This window comes from Thamnophis elegans, chromosome 5 (assembly GCF_009769535.1).
Source record: "Thamnophis elegans isolate rThaEle1 chromosome 5, rThaEle1.pri, whole genome shotgun sequence".
Classification (NCBI taxonomy): Eukaryota; Metazoa; Chordata; class Lepidosauria; order Squamata; family Colubridae; genus Thamnophis; species Thamnophis elegans.
Window position 1 is genome coordinate 54,347,770 of NC_045545.1, and position 21,020 is coordinate 54,368,789.

Consider the following 21,020-nt stretch of genomic DNA (forward strand, 5'->3'; position numbering starts at 1 on the left):
TTTGATCCTCCCCACTGCTCCATGCCTCAGGCGCCTCTTGGTGGCCAACCAGCCTCTCTGGTTCCTGCTTTGAGTCTGAACCCTGCCCAGGGTCCGCCACATCATCCAGGGCAGACTCATATGGTTCCTCGCTATCCGAGTCCATCAGCAGCTCAACCGGATCCTGCTGGGCCACAACAGTTTGCCATTCAGAATATCTCCTCAAACCACTGGTCACTGAATTTAGAGGGAAATTTCTTCTGAACTTAGAAAGTCATTTTTGCAGATTTGAAATGCTTTGTCCCAGCTGCCTGTTGTTTGGATACTGTTTGTTTTATCAAACATTTACAACTGATATTTGTATTCATATCGTTTCTTGTTTGGTCTTATTTATATAAGTATTCATTTCTATATATGATTGGCCCAACATTTTGTATGAGTAATTTGATATCCAAACTCTCCCAGCTGTGGGATATTATTTTTATTTATTTATTTCTCTGTATTTATTTAGCAGTCGAAGCTTACAGTGCCTTTAAATCCCGTAATCCAAAGCTGCCTTCATTTTTAGCTCTTCTCTCCAAGATGTTTTTGAACACACTCCTTTTTGTGTGAGTCTGCAAGTTCCTTTGTCTCTTGTACCTTTGCATCCATTCTTTCCAAATTATAGTCTCAAACTACCATTTCAGAGGGTGAAGATTGCTATAATTTCTAATTTCTGATTAGTAGTTTGGGCCAAAATCATTTCCTGTGACAAACTCACAAAATGTATGCCCAAACTTGTTAATGCCTTGTAGAATTACTTGTCTTAGGCTGCTTCCCGGAAATTGACTATTTTAAGTGAAACCTTTCACTTATAGCAACGTTAAGTTTTCCTGGGTAATTCATAGTGATGTTCCTGAAAGAGTTCTTGCCACATACCTCTATACAAGACCAAGGTTGGTGTAAGTTGTTAAGGCACCAGGGTAGAAATCGGGAGGTGGTGAATTTCCATGCACACACATACAAACAGAAAGGGAGGGAGGGAGAGACAGAGAGAAATGCATTTTCTTTGTTCTTGTTCATCTTAACAAGATTTAATATTAGAGAGAACAGAGCTTTCTTGTTCATGTATTCTTCTATCTTAAGACATTTTTTAGACATTTTATTAAGATTTATAGGCCGCCCTTCTCCCTGAAGGGACTCAGGGCGGCTTACAATCACAGGGAAAGGGGTGCAATACCAAAAGACAAACAGTGAGTGAGCAAAATAAAATAATAAAACACAACTTGCATTCAACAGTCAACACTCGGGCGGGTAAATTAAGAACCTATCCCCAGGCCTGCTGGGAGAGCCAGATCTTAAGGGCCGTGCGGAAGGTCTGGATGGTGGTGGGGGTACGAATCTCGACGGGGAGATCGTTCCACAGGGTCGGAGCTGCAACAGAAAAGGCTCTCCTCCGTGTAGTCGCCAGTCGACATTGACTGGCAGATGGGATCCGGAGGAGGCCCAGTCTGTGCGATCTAATTGGTCGAAGGGAGGTAATCGGCAGAAGGCGGTCTCTCAATAGCTTCTACCCTATTCCTCCAATTCAAAATGAATTTAGCAGAATTATTCTGGTACAGAAAGAAAACACTCCATTTCCTTGAGAGTAGTAACTGGCTGAAAGGTATCAGCCAAACATTTTTGATTTTAACTCTACTGATTTCTCAACTTAGTGCTTTAGATATCTTGCCATTTGAGGCAAAGGATAAAATGCCCCAACTACTACCTAATAGTAGTTTACACACACACACACACACACACACACATACACACACACACACACACAAACTTTCACATACATGAATTGAACCAATTCTATTTCAGCATTCTTCCCTATATTCTGAGTTTAGGGTACCCATGCCAACAAGCAGCATTCTCCAATACCTGGTCACAACTGAGCCCATCCATCAGACTGTACATTCTCATTCTTATTAATGAGAATCATTTTGATTCATGAGAGATTTTTATACCAATCTCTGAAAAGACTTCAGTATTGCAACTTTCAGGGTAATAAACAGGTCCTCGTGTAGTACTGGTGATGTTTTGAGTTTTGTACCCCTTTCTAATAGATGCAAATATGTTGTAAGCTGTCCAGAGTTGCTCAAGATGGGTGGCCATATAAATGTTGTAAATAAACAAACAAACAAACAAACAAACAACTAAATAAGGTCAACTGAATGTAGGTAGGCATCTTTCAAGCAAAGTTAGATAAATTAACTGGAAAGGGAATAGCAACAAAAACTGTTCTTGTGACTCAAAGTAATCCATGTGGGCTTTGATCACTCACATTCTAATTATTATTGTACTGGAGATCCTGTATCCAAATTAGGCAAGATAGCTATAGATTGGTAGTAAAGGGTTCAGATCTTTTTCTACTGTTAAGTGTGGACAGGTAAATGCCTACGGAAGTTCTCGGTCATCCAGGTCATGGTTACCCAAAGATGCTTTTTTTTTAAAGGCAACTGGGCTTTCTTAATTCTTCTTTTCCTTGAAGACCTTTCATTTCTCAACCAAGAAGCTTCTTCAGTTCTAATTAACTGGTGGGGAACGGAAATGATTTATAATCGTTGCAGCCGGTCAGTCATTAACACTCTGAGGTTCCTGGAAACCATTTGGAGGATAAATCTGTGTCCTCAAATTACCTGTCAGAGGTAGGAGAACAGGGAAAGCTCCCTTGAGACTGCATACTTCGATAAAGTGAAAGCAACCGATCTAAATCGGAGTCTGTTTAATGAAGCTCAAGGACGAGTACCTAGTTGAATCTGGGTAATTTTTTTTATCGCTTTCCATCATGATCGCTGATTAAATTACCGCCCCCTTTTCTCTAATTCGTTTTACACCACTGGGTACCATGGCATTGCTTTCCACGGCTACAGCCCTTGGAAGGCTGCATCTGTTGAATTCCTGACTTTTCTTCCCACAGCAAAACATGGCACCGTTGACACCGGAGGACAAATCCCGCGCCATCCACGCCCCCAGGCCCTTCCGCCCTCCCTGCCTCCCACCTCAGGCCACGGCGGAGAGGAGGAACCAGCGCCGCGTGAAGCCCTCTGGCCCTCTGCGGGAGGTGGCGGCAGGGTCGCTCCTCCCTCCCGAAGCGCCAGGCTCAGGTTGTGCTTGGAAACCAGAAGCCTCCAGTTCTTCTTTCTGCCCGGATGGGACCTGGCCAGGGAGCGTCATGAATTTCTGCCGGGAGGCGTGAACGTGGGACTTCGCTTCTTCTTTTTAACGCCAAAGGGGCGAGGAGGGGGGCAAAAAGCCGGCGAGGCGACTGAGAGCCCCTCTCGTCCAGTAAAGCGAGCACAGCCGCGGCTGCTTCCGCGGGGCTGTTTCCTTTCCTTTCCACGGGGTTTCGGTGTAAACCGAGCGAAGGTAAGGCGAAACGCAGCGTGAATGTAGGGGAAGAGAGGGAGGGAGGGAGAAGAGGGAGAGAGGAAGGGACTCCGTTTTCTCCGGGGCCCTCGTCGTCCCCCCGGCTTCCCCTTTGCTCCTCAGCCGTTCTTGCAAAGGAAAGTTCGGCCAAACGGGCGGCTTTAGAAAAAGCGTGGCGACCAAAAAAAACCAACAACAACTCTTGCGGCTCGACGACATCCGCGTAGCCTGGACGGACCCCTCTCGTTCTGATGAATGGTAATTCCGTGCCCCTGTTGTTGCGCCCCAGAGCTAGGTAAGAGGACCTGGGCGTGATTTTCTGTGAAAGAGAGGGAAAGATCCCCGCGTGCAGAAAGCTAGTGCGTCAGGGAGATTGTACTGGAAACTTCACCCAGGCAGCTTGTTTTCTGTGTGCATCAGAATCCTTCAAGAAATCCACTTATTAAAAACTTCAACGTTTAATCACTGCATCCCTTATGAGAACAAGATAGCACTGCTGGGTTTATCCTTAGATGTTCTGCTTTGTTCAAATCATTTCTGCCATAGAAAGAAGCCAATGGGCCTTCAGACTATGAAGATGAACTTTGTGTAGCACTGGATCTCATTTTCACCTTGCACCACCCCTCTTCCCCCCTCCCTCTGATATATTACCTGGCCTATGATTCCTTTAACCCCCCCCCCCTGGACTTTTATCAGTTTTGTACTTTGACCTTCTATAGAGGAAGCTAGCAAGGAAGGGGAAGGGAGAAAATCTTTGGGAATGTAATTAATTCAGTCGTTATTTCCCTTTTTTACCTGCTACCTGTCATATCCTAGCAGGGGATAATCCGCTGGATTTTAGTATAAGGTTTTGATCATGTAAACAATTGGCATGGCTCTAGCATCAACAGCGCCAGTATTATTATTTTTCCTGAGTAAATGAAAAATCTGTGTTTAAAATATTTATTTGACACAGTTGTTCTTCGTCATATTTGACAGGCTCCCCAAATTGGATGAGCTCCTGCATATTAGAAAGTCCTGAGCTGTCAGACTAAAACTGAAGCCAGCCAAGGATGCTTAAAGCATCTCCTTACTCCCAGAAACAAAGGAGAGTGTGAATGTTGCACATATATGAGGACAATGGTGGCATTAATTGTGAAAAGCAATGCAGAGTATCCTCCAGACTATGGGCATCAATTTTTATTTGTGGTTTTATTTATTGTTTAGTTTTATTTGTGGTGAAGTGAATTGGAACAACTGGCATGTCGCTCTGAGAGTGATGAAGTAGCTACTATGAGGATTTGAGGCTCTAATAAAGTTGAAGAGAAATATATCAGGAACCATATTTGGTATAGAGAAGACAGTGGAGCAGAGAAATATATCAGCAACCATATTTGGTGTGAAGCTTAGAAGGCAATTTTAGGGGCCCTGTAAGATACTAAAACATATAGTTACACACAATTAATTCAGAAGGTATATAGGACTACTATACAAAAATCAGAACAACAACTAGATGGCAGCAAAGAGTTAAACATTCACTGTGTCCTTTGCCATCAAACATGCTACATATTTTCTAGTCACATTTGTAATGTCCTGAACAGCAGTGTTTTTTTTTATTATTTATAAATTAGACAGCAAACCTTTTTTTCCTAAACATTTTGCTTGGTGATTTTTCAAAAACCAAGATGTTATATAGTGTTCTCTGCCTTCTTTGGAGATCAAAGAAGCAATTCTACTATTCAGAGATGATGATCTGATATAATTTGGCTTTAAACTTTGCCTTTATTTCAATCAAAATGTAAATCCAAATAAAGACGTGCTTGCTCGTATGTTTGTTTGGTTCTGTTAGTCTAGCCATTATGGCTTATAGGCCATGGTTTATGGTTTATAAGCCATAATGAGTTTATTTAAGAATCCAGTTAACTGGACTTTTTAAACAAATAGTGTAGTATAATGTATTAACTAGATCATAATAGTCCTTTTAAGACTCTGCTATCCCTCTTTATGCTTTGCAGAAATAGACATAGGCTGCAACTTTGTATATACCATTTGGAAGTAAGTTCTTTGAAACCAGTAGTGATTGCTCAAATCTAGACATGTATAGAATTGTACTTCAAAAAAGAAAGCCCTCCCTTCTTTTGTTGAAGCCCTCTTACACATGGTAGCAAATGCTGAACAGGAAGTGTTTAGTGCATGAAGAGAAGCTTGTTCCATTTGCTCAAGTATTTCATGATGGTTTGACTCGTATCCTGTCTCACTTTTCACTCTAGACTAGAGCGCATTGGATCCGATATTCTGAATGCATTTAATCTCTCCTTGAGTCCAATTAATGGAAAACTACGTAACATTTTTACATAATTGTATAATGTATTGATAAGTAGCAGCAGCCACAGTTGTACTTTGTATCTGTGAGCAGGATACCGGTACTTGAAAGATCCTGAGTGTGTCCAACATAAAAAGAAAAGCAGAATTATTAGCATTAGATCTTGGACATATGCTGATAAATAAAGGCTTATTTGTGTATTTTAATATGAAAGGTTGTTACTGTAGAATTGTTATTCTGGGGTTGGTGTTCTGACACAATAGCCCCCGTCTGCATAAAAAGATAATTCCTGTTGATCCAGCATATCATCCTTCTGACTTACTTGACTAATTCACAGGCTTTTGTGTTCCTGTTTGGGACTTTGAATTCTACATGCAATCATAGTCTTGCTTACATAATCATTGGGCGAAAGAAAAGATTTTGCCAGGGAATATGGATTCTTTTCCAACTCATTTCAATCTTTCATTCATTTCCTAAACTTATTTACAGAAGTGAAAATAACTAAATTAGAGGCTTGTTATTCTTGGCCTGGGCCTAGGATAATTAATTCTACCATCTAGGCAACTTTTGAGGCTTCAGATGTTGCTGAACTACAAATAGGATCTCAAATCGTCAGCCATGCTGACTGTTGGGCTGCTGGGAATTATAGTTCAGTTCACATCTGTTATGCTATAAGCTGCTTATATCTGCTACAGATTACTATTACTTGATGCTTTCTTTAGCATACATTTAAACATTTAAGCTATCTTTTTGTTAATGACCTGTTTGCCTTACATACACTTTCTGCTTCAATAAACTCGTGAGTTATCCCTGTAGTTATTCTCAAATACTTGTAAAGTGTTTGTGTTTCTTAGCCAATATTAGTTTCAGAGCCCCAAGAGAAAGTTGCTATCCTGAACAAATTCAGAACCAGGCTGAAATGCATAATATATCAGCAGGCAGCTTTGTACTAGCATATCTTCTGTGCAAAATACATTGAACATTCACTCTGGGGGCCACTATGCTGCCTGTGTTACAGCCAGTTAAAGTCATTTGTTCTATATTTATAGCATTATGCTTTACAAATCCATATGAGTATACACAACAGCTATTTGGGCTTTTTTTCCCTTTCATATCTGTTTGACTTCATTTTTTGCATTTTATTTACTTGGATGCAAATGGTTTAAGGATTGCAGTTAGAGGTCCCACAGCTCATTCAGAGTCCCGTTATAGTAGTTAGCGAAGTCGTTCATATGCTGTAAATAACAAAACAAGGTAACTACATGCAGTTTAAAAGGAAGGTTCAGAAATATAAGGATTTGCCAGAGGTTCCAAGCAGAGTTTTAAAATAGAAGTTGATGCTTAGGAATCAGATCTATCTTCATTCAATTCTTACTTTATTTTATTTTATTTTACCAGTGAGCGGTCAAAGGCTTTGTTACCCATTACAGTCTTTGGGAAAAAAACCATCAGAATGACAAAAATATGCATCCTCTATAAGAGAAGGCTTCTTATCCAGGCATCTAACAACTGAAATTCAAAAGCCTCTGATCCTTATATCCCTTTCAGGGTGTCTGCTGAAAACTGAAAGCCACATTTCCCACCGTTTTTAAAGTAGGAAACAAACAAAACTGCAGTGCTAATCCTACCATAAATAATTCATAGCTGTTAATTTTTTTTTTTAAAGGATAATTCCCCTACATTGAACTTCATAGCCAAAGTTTAGTGCAGCTCTTGCTCATCAAGGATGTTTACCCTCTGCTATAGCCCCTTTTGCAGTAAAAAAAAATGGTGTTAATTTACAACCTGTCTATGATAAATGGCTTATTTTTCTTGACAATGAAAGATCCCATTGAAAATACTACTGCGGCCTTGTCATTGCCTTTAGCTTTGTCAAGGCTATGCTATAAGAAGCTGGGCTTTGGTCAGCTAAGAATGCAAATAGGGGACTACATAAAAAATATATCAGCAACAGGAAGACTTTATTGTTCCAATTATTTTCCGGGCCAAATTGTCCTTCCAAATAGTACAAAAGTCCACTCACCACTATAAGTAGATCCAGTCAGTCATTAATTTAAAAATGTTTCAATCCGTAAAATATTCCATGTTGTATTGGATTGTCACCGGGGACACCTGGGTTCAAATCCTCCCTCAGTGACAGAAAGTCATTAAATGACTTTGAGTCAGCTGTTTTCTCTCAGCCCAGCCTACTTCACAGAACTGTTAGCAAAGCACTGGAGAAGAAAACACTCTATAAACAAGTTTCAGCTCCTGAACAGAAGGTAGGATATAAACGTATTAAATCGATAATTATCAGGGAGGCCCAGTTACTACAGGTTAGAAATTCCTGAATCTTTATCAACATATTTAAAGACCCAGGAAGCAAAGAAAAAATTGAGAGGGATTTCTTTCTTCCCCTTTGGGAAGATTGAGTTCCTTTTGACCTTCTCTTTTATTGAAGGGGGGGAAAAGAATTAAAAATAAAGTTTTCCCCCAAATTCATTTCTGTCTCAGCCTTCATCCCTAACATACAATACTTTCAGTGAACAATAGAACACATGTTGTGTCTGTCGTTAATCCACAAGGGTATCATAAAAATCTATAGCAAAAAAAAAAAAGGAATCTTCCTTTCATGCCTCATAAGGCTGGGTACCCTCTAACACTTTCTTGAATCCACATTTTATTTAATATTTATTTAGTAGATATATGAAAAGAGAGGGGAAGGGAGGGAGGCAGAGATGTTAGGGAGAGAACCAAGTGATAGATAATCTGTCCATATACTCAGTGAATCTGCTTCCTCAGATTTCCTTACAATGCTCTACCCTTTCTTTTGCAAAAGGAAATGAAAAACAGAATGTCTGCTCTTGATGTTGCACAGTATGTTGATTTTAGTCCTGCAAACAATTAGGTTTTGCAGAGCTATCAGTTCACTAATCAGATGCAGTATTTTTCAAAAAATTCCAAGCAAAATTCCTTTTAAGGTAGCCTTTCTCTAATTCTTGTTACTGGTGCAAATCTTACAGACTCTGTTCCAAGGCACTTGGAAACAGAAGAGAAGCTGAACATGGTTACTACTTATAAAAGACTAAATTTTAGAAGAATGAGATTGAATGGAATATCCTAGAAGGTAGCATGGATGGTCAATTAGTAAACGGGGGGGGGGGGGAACCCACCTCCATATTAAAAGATTTTGTTGAAGGACTGCTCATTAAGAACTAATTTGGGTTGGGGTGTAATGTTTAGATCTATTTCTTGTAACATAGTTTCATAATAATGTATATTAAATGCAATCAATATGAATACGTCTAGCATAAGAAGGTTAATATTGGGTGCCTTCATCAGTTGTTGCATTTTGGGGAACAAATGGAAGATAAAATTTTGAGGATTGTTTGAGGTAGAAAAGCCCTTCTCATGGAGCTCACCATCTAGAATTCCTTAGTTGGTGGGATCACAGTAGGCCCCTTCTGGCAACACAAGTGGGATGGTCCACTCCCATTGGAGAAAGACTGGTTCCACAGATATCCTGGAGCCATGGCATAAAGGGCTGATCTTCCTATATCGCAAACGCTGTCATAGATCTCATGATGCTAAAGCTTGTTAGTCCAAAGACTGCCATCATCTACCTAAATCAAAGAGTGCAATCCAGAATGATAAGGGCTATTAAACCAATATGGTTATACTGCTATCTGGGTTTCTGTGAACGATAAAAATTAATATTTATAATGATCACAGGTGCTTTATTTTTTTCAGGAATGGGACAGTAATTAAGGTCTTTAAAAGTGATGCAGTTTACTTGTCGCTATGCCACCTGCCTCACTTTATAAATGCCAATTATTTATAGAACATCACTGGAAGTAGCCATGCTTGGTGAGGCCAAATTGTGATAGTTAGTGTTCCAGTGGCCCGAGGAGAAAAAATTGTGTGGAGTTATAAAATGAGTACGAAGCAAAGGAAATAGATCGTTTTTATAGTTAAATTCCCATTTCTGCACATCTTGAAGCACCCACTTTCCTTCAATAAGACTGACATTAATTAAAAAGCACTGTAAAGAAATCATGAACAAAAGATCAAAGGGAAGACTTTGATTTAATGTTTTAAATAAAATAGAAGGAGGAATGAGCATGTGGTTCAGTAGGGTGAAAGCCATGAAATGTATCAACTAAAACACAATTTAGAATATTCTTAAGCAAAAAATATAAGGTATTAGACAAAAGAAAACAGAATGAATGGGGATACCTGCATAAAAAGAACCACTTAGAAAAAAATGACTGTTACTGTCTATCTGTCAGTAGCCATAGTAGAATATCTACACCATTGACATTGCACCAGGCTACAATCTATCAAGATATGAGAAGGCTGTGTTTGTTATTCACATGTTCCCTGTTTATGTGTACAGGAAAGAAAGAGAATTAAAATAAATAACTTCAGAGGACCAAAATGTTTAAGGGGAGCACCTAACACTCCTTTCTCCTTCCTTGCACAGATAGTTCTCAACTAACAACAGTTCATTAGTGACAGTTTGAAGTTAGAAGGGCACTTAAAAAGCAAGTTATGACCATTTTTCACACTTTTGTGTGCAGCATCCCCATGGATGACCCATGGTCATTTGATCAAAATTCAGATGCTTAGCCAACTGATTCATATTTATGACAGTTGCAGAGTCCCAGGTCATGTGATCTTTTTTGTGACGTTCTTACAAGCTAAGTCAGTGGGGAAGCCAGATTCACTTAACAACGGTGTTACTAACATCAAAACTGCAGTTATTACTTAACAATTGTGGGCAAAATTCAATTAACAACTGTCTCACCAAACAACAGAAATTTTGGGCTTAAATTTGGTCATAGGTTGAAGCCTGCTTGTACCAATAAAAGGAAGAGAAACTTTGGAAAGAGAAATGCCAGAAAGCCCTATATTTCAGAATTAGAGAAGGGTTCAGTATCTAACAAGTGGGTCCATTTTGGTCTCAAACAGATTCAACCTTTGTTTGAATAAGAGCAACCACTATCATCTGTTTGAGCATATCTCATTTGCTTCTGATGGATCTGCAGGAATTCTATGCAGGGCCATTATTTCAATGGTGATGGAGAGGGCAACAGTGATTACATTGGAGGATAGAGGTTGTTGTGCCATGCCTTCCTTGTATCCTCTGTGATGCAAGTGCTTTAGTAAATTAGTCCAATCTGTTTCAAAAGGTGGTGTCAGAGTTCCAAGTAATAGATCCACCATAAGCAAAAAAATCCAAGACAGATGCATTCCTCAAATAATAGCTTTACTGGAAATATCATTGGCACATATCTGATGAAAACCAACTCTGAGGGTGCCTTAGTTTTTACCTAATTAAAAGTAAAAGTTTTTCCTTCAATCCCAAACAATCACTCACATGGTCTAATCAAGGCAGCATCTGCTTGTCTGGTGACATCACTCCTCCTTCTTCCGGTCAGGTGTGAGAACGTCCTTGGTTCCCAAGAGAAAGCATTTTATTTTGACTACAAACTCCAACTATCTCTAATCCCTCCTCCCTATCCCTCGCTCCAGTGTAGCAGCCCTGAAGCCTCAAGGCGGCTTCAGCCAGATCAGCTTCAGGGTTGACAGGTGGATTGACTGAAAGTGCCATCTTGTCGTTCACATCAAAGAGCAAATTATCTTAGGGTACCCTTGTTTGAGCTGTGTATTGCTAACTGTCCTAAAACTTGCATTTCACAGCCTAGAAATACAAACTCAGCAGAATTTCCAGTGCTGTACTATGGTCACTCAAGGGAGATACTTCAGCACAATGTATTTTCACTCAAACTGTTCCCTCTCCCTTTCGTCAAAAATCAGCATGAAGCTTCTGCCAGCTTTAGAACACTGAGAACAGGCCAGGAACACTAGGAGACCATCTGTCCTTCCTCCAAATGAGCAGGAGGAGACTTCCCAAAAAATGGAACTGGAACAGTAATCTCGCACCTGAGCTGCTGAGCTGGAGTTACAAAAAAGATCTTTGTCCCCACTTCACACACATACAAGAAAATAAAGATCTCATCCCTTGTTCCTATCCAAATGTTCAGCACATGCTGCACGTTATATCATTGGTGAAGGAAAGCAACACTGTGCAAAGGCTCTATTTGTTCTCTTTCTACTGTCTATGATGCAGGAAAGATAATTATCTTTGTCTACGATGCAGGAAAGATAATGCAATGACATTTTTGCAAGAAGGTGCTTTTCACAGTAGCTCTAACCATAACTGTAGTTTGTGGTGAAGACTGTCTCTGTGTGGGTGTTGAGTATGGGAATATAATTCTGTAGCTTGCATGAGCTGAGATGCAGCATCTCAGACCGGGTTCAGTGAAAATTCAAGACAGCTTTTTTTTCCGCAAAAATTATGAAATTGATTAGAGATTGGATTTGTTAATAAGATTGCCTATATTATTTCCACAGCATAATTATTTCCTCTTAGCCAGGAACTAGGAGGTAACAAAGCAAGAGCAAAGCCAATGGAAAAAGAGACTGCCCACAATACCCAAAATTGCATGGACAAAAGTCTAATGTTATTGTTTCAGATACAGTAAACTGCTAGCCTTCACAGTAAACTAATATCATAAGAATGGCAAATCCAGGGGCAATTCAAAGAAGGGATAGAGAAAGAAAATTATTTCAGGAGTACAATTTAAATAAAGTACTCACCACTGTCTGCTATAGCAATATAGCTGATAGTAGATCACTGTGGATAGCACTAAATTTTTCCTCTTCAAGAGTTATTTTATAACCCTAACTTGTGCTTCTTTTTTTTAAAAAAAAAAGTGCATATTTTTCTCTGGGTTTTGATGTGGTTGGTGGAGCATCTTAGCTTTTAGCGTTTGTCATATTGTAGACAGTAGATATTTCATTGCTTTCAATTTCATTTTAGTGGACTATCTTGATCTTTATTTAATTGCTGTTGTCAGGCACTAAGAATTTTCATCATTATGTACAATTATAATAACTCTTATTGTGTGAGGCATTACATTGTGCTAAATGGTTTAAGGTTTGTTGTTTTTTTAATCCATCTTAAAATTTTCATGAAAGGCTGAAATAAAAAAAGCTATGAATCCTGACATGGTTAAAAACATATTCTAACAGATCTATTGAAATTACAACTGTAGAATTTCCAGATAGAATGGCCCAATTGTAATTCTGGACTATCTGAAGAGGACCGTGTCAGGGAAGACTGTTCTAACACCATCTTTTAACATAATAATTCAGAATAATTTCTGAAAAGATTAGACACTGTTTGTTTTTTTTAAATTAGGGCTAGCATTTCTATATATAGATGAATAACCTCCTTATCCAAATAGGTGAAGCTGGGAAAGCCTGCAGTCTCTGCTTCTGGAATTCTTGTTAGTACATTCCTAAAAGCTCTTTTCTGAATCTCATGGCCAGATAGAAGGCAGACATAAGAAAGGTCCACAAGTAGCATTGCAGAGCTACTATCAAACTTCCTTGAAAGGGATGCATTGGGGGATTTCCCCCCCCCCCCCCCAGAGCTTCTTTCTTTGCAGCCTCTGGCCAGAGGTGACCCATTTTCAGAATGATGTTTCTCTTGTCAGATCTCCCATGGTATCAAAGTTGGTTCCACTCTGTTCTGTTTTCAGAAAGTTATCATGGTGACAAACAGGAAGAGACAATTCAGACTTGAATTGTTTATTTATTTTGCTAGTCTAATCATATCTGAGCAACTTACAGACATACAATCAGTAGTAAGATTAAAACAATATAAAATAACTCCATAACAACAATTAGAACAAAATCCTCATCACTGAGAACTAACCTGCAGAAATGCCATCCAGAATTGCTTAGATGATATGGACAGAGTATAAATATAATCCATAAATTAAAAAAAAACCTTACATATTCAACCTCAGGAGGATGCAAGATAAATGGCACTGGATAGAACTCTGAGGATGTGAGAAGGGAAGAAGATGGTGTTTGGGTGGTTTTTTTTAAAACCTCTTATTATTGTGGTTTGGCTTGGTCCTGTTACTCAGTTCTTAGAACTGAAGTTGTTCTTGGATGAAAAGTGAAACATCTTCAAGAAAAAAAACAAAAGTCCAAATTGCCTTTTGAAAAAACACTTTTGGGACAACCATGACCTGGATGACTGAGAATCTCCATAGACAAGAGCAGCAATTACATAATTTATTTCAAAGATTCCACAGGATTGAGGAAAATGTGCTCAATATCCCATGAACTGCTCAATTCATTCATTTCATTTATAGAAAGGATTTCAAAGCTTACATTTTACACTGCAGAAGTTCCACTTACTATAAGAGGAAAATTATTTTCATACTGTCCTAACTCCTTGTGTTTTCCATTCAGTGTATCGTGAAATTTTGGTATGAAAGAGGTATGAATTTTGGGGTTAGCCTTATGTATATTACCATAATTATATATATTTTAGAACTGGTTTCTATGGCTATAATCATGAAAATCTATAATGAAGAAAATGGTTTAGATTTCTCATTCCACAACGTGTATTTAAAGAAGTGTGTTAGGAAGCAGCCATAATATAAATCAAGTCTTTTGGGTAAGATGGTCCTCACTAAATGACCACTCCTTCAATAACCATTCAAACTTACAATGGCACAGATTAAGTAGTACTTATGACCAGTCCTCAGAATTCTGGCTGTTGCAATATTCTTGAGGTCATGGGATAATCATTTGCAACCTTCTTTGCTGGTTTCCTATGAGCAAAGGTGATGAGGAAGCCATCAGGAGGTTCCAAATGGCAACCACATTATATCTTTGTTTAATGGTCAGTGGTTATTTCCTTAATGCCAACTGGAAGTGCCAGAATTTCCATCGCTAAGTGAAATAGCCATGTAACATTGTGCTTTACAACCATGGAAATCCCAGTCCCAGTTAGACTTTATTATGGAGTAACAGATGCAAACTGAAAATAAATGCTAAAAAGGTAGAGCAAGCAGATAAATTAATGCACTTTTGGGAAATGTTTAATAGAGATAGGAAAACAAATGGAAAGTTTTATCATGCAAATGCTAGAAGAAAGTAGTGGATAATCTGTGGTGTCTTGTAATGAAATAATGTATGTGGAAAGAAGTGAAAATCGTTGGCTGTTAAAGTTTTGAAAGATCCTTAAGTAGAAAAAACAATGACTAGAAAACAAGCTCTGGGACTAACATGATGGAGTTTAAAAGTAAGATTGTTAAAAGTTCAGAAAAGAATACGGAGTTGGCTTATTTGATCAAGGTCAAAATAGAAAATCTTTTTTCTCTTGCTGGACTTTTGCAGATAAAAAACAAATGCTGAGGTTTTGGGCTTTTGTTTTTGTTAAGAGATAAGTTATCAATTTGCTGGTGTCTAGGGGTGAGGAGATTATTTGTGTTAGGAGATGTGATAAGATATTAAAATTGCTTTTACTTGCTGAGACGAAGGGGAAATTGCTACTTTTTTCTTTTTCTTTTTTCTCTTTTCTATCCTTTTTGCTTTTTTGCTTTTTTCTTTTTTTTAGTCCTTTATTTTTGCAGTTTGTAGAGGTTTTTTTTTCTATTTGCAGTTCTTAAGAAAATTATTTTTAGAAACAAGTGGATAGGGGATATGGAACATGAGCATGAACACAGGACAACTCAGCATGGTAAAAGATGAGGTGAATCAATGCACATTGATATCCTAGGTATCAGCAAATTGAAATAGACTGGAATTGGACACATTCAGTTAAAAGATCATACCTTGCACTGTTTAGGACACACACAAAAAGCAAAGGAGTGTTGTTGTTTTCATAGTCAACGAGGATATAGGAAGGACAGTGCAATGAAGTTTAAGATCAAGCCACTGATTCAGCAGAAATGGGAAGGTTGATTAATTATATAGTCAAGTTAAATCTGCGATTAAAAGAAGAATAAGATGTTGCTCAGTGAAATGCAGCCAGAGATTTCTTATCAGTAAGGTTGTGCTAAATGCAGGATGAGTTTATCTGCTCTATTTACAATCTGCCCCATGGCTTTATTTGCCACCCAACACACACAAACCAGCTACCCTTCATATCAGATTCCTTTATTTTAATTATTATCCCAATACATAGAAGATTCTAATGCAACATTGCCTCAGTTCTCAAGCATTAAGGGAAAATGCCCTGTACTTTCACATGGTTTGAAAAGCGGGAGGGGGGCGGGGAGTGATGTTAAAATAATTAAGCAAATTTAACTATAATATATTTTACACAAATCTTCTCTAGACATTATTTTATTAAAAAAAACATTTGACAGTTGTAACAGTGAAAATTACTCTCAGAAGCATCATTACAGTATTTATTTTTCCAAAGTTTACCTTGATATATAACAGATTGCATGTTTATTTATAAACTCCTTTATTGGAACATAATTATTTTGTTTATAAATTTGTCAATTTTTTCATTTTGAATTTTCCCAATGTTGTTATTTCTTTGTTTCATTGTGCAGGAACAGTTATAATTGTCTTCACTTGTTATAGAGGAATGAAGAAATAATGTAGGCAAAGGTATACATGAACTATAGCAGAACTGTTAAGAGATTATAAATGAGAAAGTAAAAGGCAACTCAGTCCCGGGAAATGAGGAAGCATGAGAAAGAGACTCAAAATAATCATGTCTTGATTCTGTATTTTATAAGAGGGGGACAAAGGAACATTCTGCCTGGTTTTCAACATTTTATACCCTATAACCATGATGGCGAACCTATGGCACATGTGCCACAGGTGGCACGCAGAGCCATATTTGCCAGCACAGCAGCCCTCAGCTCCGACCTGTGCGCCAGCCAGCTAATTTTCGGCCTTCTGGAGGGCCTCTGGGGAGGGGCTATTTTTGCCCTCCAGAGCCTGGGTAGGGCAAAAACTCCCAACCCATCCAAGGGGGTTATGCGCGCATGCACGGGGGGTTGCATACACATGCGCAGATGAATGAGCCATGCATGTGCATGATGTGGCACATGCACACGTGCAATAGTGCGCATACACACAATTTTGGAATGCCTTTAGAAAAAGGTTAGCCATTACTGCCCTATAACAATGTTTCTGAACCTCAGCAAATTTAACCTGTGTGGATTTCACCTCCTTGAATTCCAAACCCAAATGATCAGTCACATGACCCAATGGCAGCATCCGCAGGTCTGGTGACATCACTCCTCCTTCCTCCGGCCAGGTGTGAGAACATCCTTGGTTCCCAGGGGAAAGTATTTTATTTTGACTACACAGCCCCAACTATTTCTAATCCCCCACCCTATTCCTCACTCCAGTGTGGCAACACTGAAAGTCCAAGGTGGCTTCAGCCAGGTCAGCTTCAGGGTTGGCACACTGACCTGTTGCTTTTCTCTCCAAAGAGATCACTGAATGGATGAGTAGAAAGTGAACATGCACTGGGACAAGCTAGAGGTCTTGTCCATATGCCCAGTTGCTTTATAATCAACATGCTGATTAAGCATTGAGTGCAACCGGTGTCCACAATTGCTTCAACTTCCCCTTTCATCCCCGTTTCGGATACTTGGAGGTTGACTTGGAAGGCGAAGGGGCGGATGGGTGCACTAACCACGTTTTCTGAAAAGAGAAACGTGGCGCTCCCAACAGAAACTTGGCACTCCCAACAGACCAGTGGCTCAGCACTAACCAGGATATCCTAACGATGGGAAATGCATTAGCCTGGAAGGGGTCAAAACTGTACGTCCCCGCAGGATTGAGGCTGGAAGTTCTACAGCAAAGCCATGATGCGAAACTAGGTGACCACTTTGGATTCCTAAAAATGCTCCACCTTGCCAGGCGTCAATTTTAGTGGCCAAGGATGAAATCAGAGGTGAAGATTATGTAAAAAGCTGTGCTACTTGCGCAATGATGAAAACACGACCGGGGAAGCCACCTGCACTACTACAACGAGTGGCCAGTCCTAGCCGACCATGGGAAGATATTGCAATGGACCTCATCGTCGAACTCCCAGACAGGAGTGGAAATAGAGTAATCTGGGCAGTTAATGATTTGTTTTCCAAGCAGGCACATTTCATTGCTTGCTCAGGGCTGCCGTCCGCAAAAAAATTAGCGAAAATGTTTGTGAAACACATTTATCGCCTGCACGGGGTGCCTAAGAGGATCATTTCAGACCACGGAGTTCAGTTCACCCCCAAGTTCTGGAGAGAGTTCCTGAGATCCATCAGGTCCACACAAGGACTCAGCTCAATGTTTCATCCCAGCACCAACGGTGCAGCGCAGAAGGCCAATGTGATGGTGGAACAATACATCCAGTGTTATGTGGACTATCAGCAAGACAACTGGTCGGACTTGCTACCCTTTATCAAAGGGTAAAGGAAGGGAAAACACACTTGTAATTCTCTGGATAAATTTAATAAGTTCTCAGAATTCTCAGTGGGAGGAAAGAAGGAGCTGTGTCATCATATCATGTTATTAAGTACTAATAGTGCTATTAAGATACTGTCTCTTCAGATAATTTACATGGTCATGGAAAGCAGTGAAGTTGCACTGATTGGTCCTCCAGCAATCTAGCCTTTAATTTCTAAGATTGTCTTTAGGCCCATAAGTAGCATTTTTGTTGTTTTGAAGTCTGTCACAAATGTACAAACCCAATGAAAAAAACATGCAATACATCGAGAGCAGGCTTCCCCAGCTGACATTTTCTAGTTGTACTAGAAATATAACCCAGAGAAGATACCATAACCATGCTGGCTGGTATTGTATTTGGATTTTTGGATTTTATTACATTTATATGCCGCCCTTTTCCCCAAGGGGACTCAGGGCAGCTCACAATTCAAATCAGGGGGAAGGGGGTACAGACAAAAAATAAAAGACGGAACATAATAATACATAATTTAAAAACACACAGCAGTCATACCATTCGAGACGGGGGGCAACAGCTCTTTAGCCCCAGGCCTGTCGGAACAGCCAGGTTTTAAGGGCTTTGCGGAAGGCCTGGAAGGTGGTGAGGGTTCGAATCTCCACGGGGAGCTCGTTCCAGAGGGTCGGAGCAGCCACAGAGAAGGCTCTCCTCCGGGTAGTCGCCAGTCGGCATTGGCCGGCGGATGGAATTCGGAGGAGGCCTAATCTGTGGGATCTAATCAGTCTATTGGAGGTAATTGGCAGCAGGTGGTCTCTCAAGTACCCAGGTCCAATACCATGAAGGGCTTTATAAGTGATGACTAGCGCCGTAGAAATACTATTAGAAGAGAATATATGTAATGTAGGGTTGAACTGCGGAGTCCTTGGTACCCTCTAAGCTTGATTATTTGCTTGCAGATAATAAGCAGAAAACAATACCCTAATCAAGAAACTACCAAAGAGAAAACAATATCTCCACTGGTACTGACAGGGCAAACTACGGTCTATAAGCAGAGTGCAATCCCCACTCCCTTCTAGTGCTGAAGGGAGTCAGTTCAACTCCACAGTTCAACTCTGAGCTACATATATTCTCTTCTACTGATATTTTCTACAAATTGTAAAGGTTGCAGTCCCAACATTTTTGAGGAAATTGAAGAAAACTACACTGCAGCAACCTTTTTATCTGTAGACTACTTTAAATAACTTTTGGTCATATACATTTTCTGGTAAAGGTCCATATTTTAAAACATTGTCAGCCTCCAATAAGTCATGCAGGACATTTCTGATGCTATGTGCAAGGGCAAACCCATTCAGCTATTCCCTCTGGCAGCGTGAGGGAAGTTTCTCATATGAATAGGTGCTTTGTCATCTCTTGGAAGTAAAATGATATCAATATGAAATGTTGGTGGCATGATCTGGGGATGTTGAGGATCTTGAGAATGCAGAGATGTGCTTAGGAGCCATATGGGGTCTGGAAACCATGAATCACCACCTCTGGAAACCATGGATCACCACTTTTTGGAAGGCAGTAATTTCCATGTACCCAGTAGGTATGAAAAAACATCCTACAATTCAGTAATAATACTGCTTATATTATACTCATTAGAAGTCACTCTCCTCCTGTATAAAGCCTTTGGGAATAACTGAGCAGTATGCAATTATCTAGTCTACATGAAGATAGCAACTAAGATCTTAGCACATTATCACAACACCACTAATTATATAAATTAATCACTCATAATAGGGGGTAGGGCGGATTAAGAATTTAACACAAAATCAATACTGGCTGCATTGTAAGTTCTTCAAATTGGTTTTCCTCATGTACGTTTTCATAAGGCTGAAAATGCTCCCAAGAGATCTTCCAACATTTCAAAATTGAGAAAAGGCATCTATTTTCAAATACTGTCTCTCCTCCTACAGCACCATTATTTGATGGATCCAGTGGCTTCTCTAGTCACCAGCTTTACAAACCAAGGACTGAGGCAAGAACACAGGGGAGGTATTAATTTACCTTCCCTACCGGTTCGCAAATGCGAGCACAAACGCTGGAAGGCTCACTTAGCTCGCATGTGTCACGCATGCACATGCACATGCATTTTGCCTAAAAAGGGGGCCTAAATGGGATGCCTTAGAGCCAGGGTAAGTGGGCGGGGCCACCCGCAATTTCCGCTATTGGTTCAGACAAACCGGTAAGAACTGACAGAATGTCACCTCTGCAACAACGGCTGCGGACAGTAGTAGGAAAGGTGCAGTAATGCTCTTGCCCAAAGGCCCCCAAAAGAAATTTCATTTCAAACTGGGGAAAATGGTATTTTCTGATAGGAATCGTTTTCTTTCCCTAAAGATAAAAAATGGTTTGGATAAAAGCATTTCCTTTTTTTTTAAATCCAAAATTATTTTTAAAAAAGACAGACCATCCTTTCTGACTCTCATTCACAAGATTAGTCAAACTTTGGGACTTGAGGTTGTATAGAATAAATAGCTTAATTTTGTTCCACAAAAAGGAAGCTCTTGTCCTCAGTTATTTAAACACGACTTTCCAGTCCTGCAGCTTTCTGTTTGCTGTGCCTTTGCACTTCCCTTTGGCTAAAAAAGCCTAGGATTAAAACAAACATTTCAGTTTTCATCACAGGCCAGTCAAGGTTCTGCCCTACTATCACCACAATCTCTGTCAAGGATTATACAGATTACTGAGAAGTTGAGTTTATTTCATGCCTCCTCCTTTGAAGTCTTGTGAGGAAATCAACTCAGCAGGGGCAGAACAAATAATGTTAATTAGGCTTTTCTTTCTTAAAGACCTAGGGAGATTTTTAAAAATGTACTTTTTTCTGACTTTCTTCCAAGAATCTCAAGGTACTAAAAATGCTTTTGAGAATGCAATCATAAAATTAGAACTCAACGATATAAAGCATAAAAAATAAAAGTGATACTCATTTCAGTATATAAAGCACAAATAAACTTTAATAAAATCATGGGAACAGATTGAATCTTAGGTTAGTCAGAAGCACGCTGCATTCTTATCATATAAATAAGGAAAACAATA

At 39.5% G+C, this 21,020-nt stretch overlaps 1 protein-coding gene across 1 annotated transcript in view; it reads left to right on the plus strand.

Annotated features, from left to right (window-relative positions):
- The first annotated feature begins 3,077 nt into the window (after positions 1-3,077).
- Positions 3,078-21,020, plus strand: part of CDK18 (cyclin dependent kinase 18) — a 95,365-nt gene continuing 77,422 nt past the window's right edge. The window contains exon 1 of the mRNA XM_032218893.1: positions 3,078-3,372. The gene's annotated coding sequence lies outside the window, so the exon portion shown is untranslated. The remainder of the gene's footprint in view (positions 3,373-21,020) is intronic.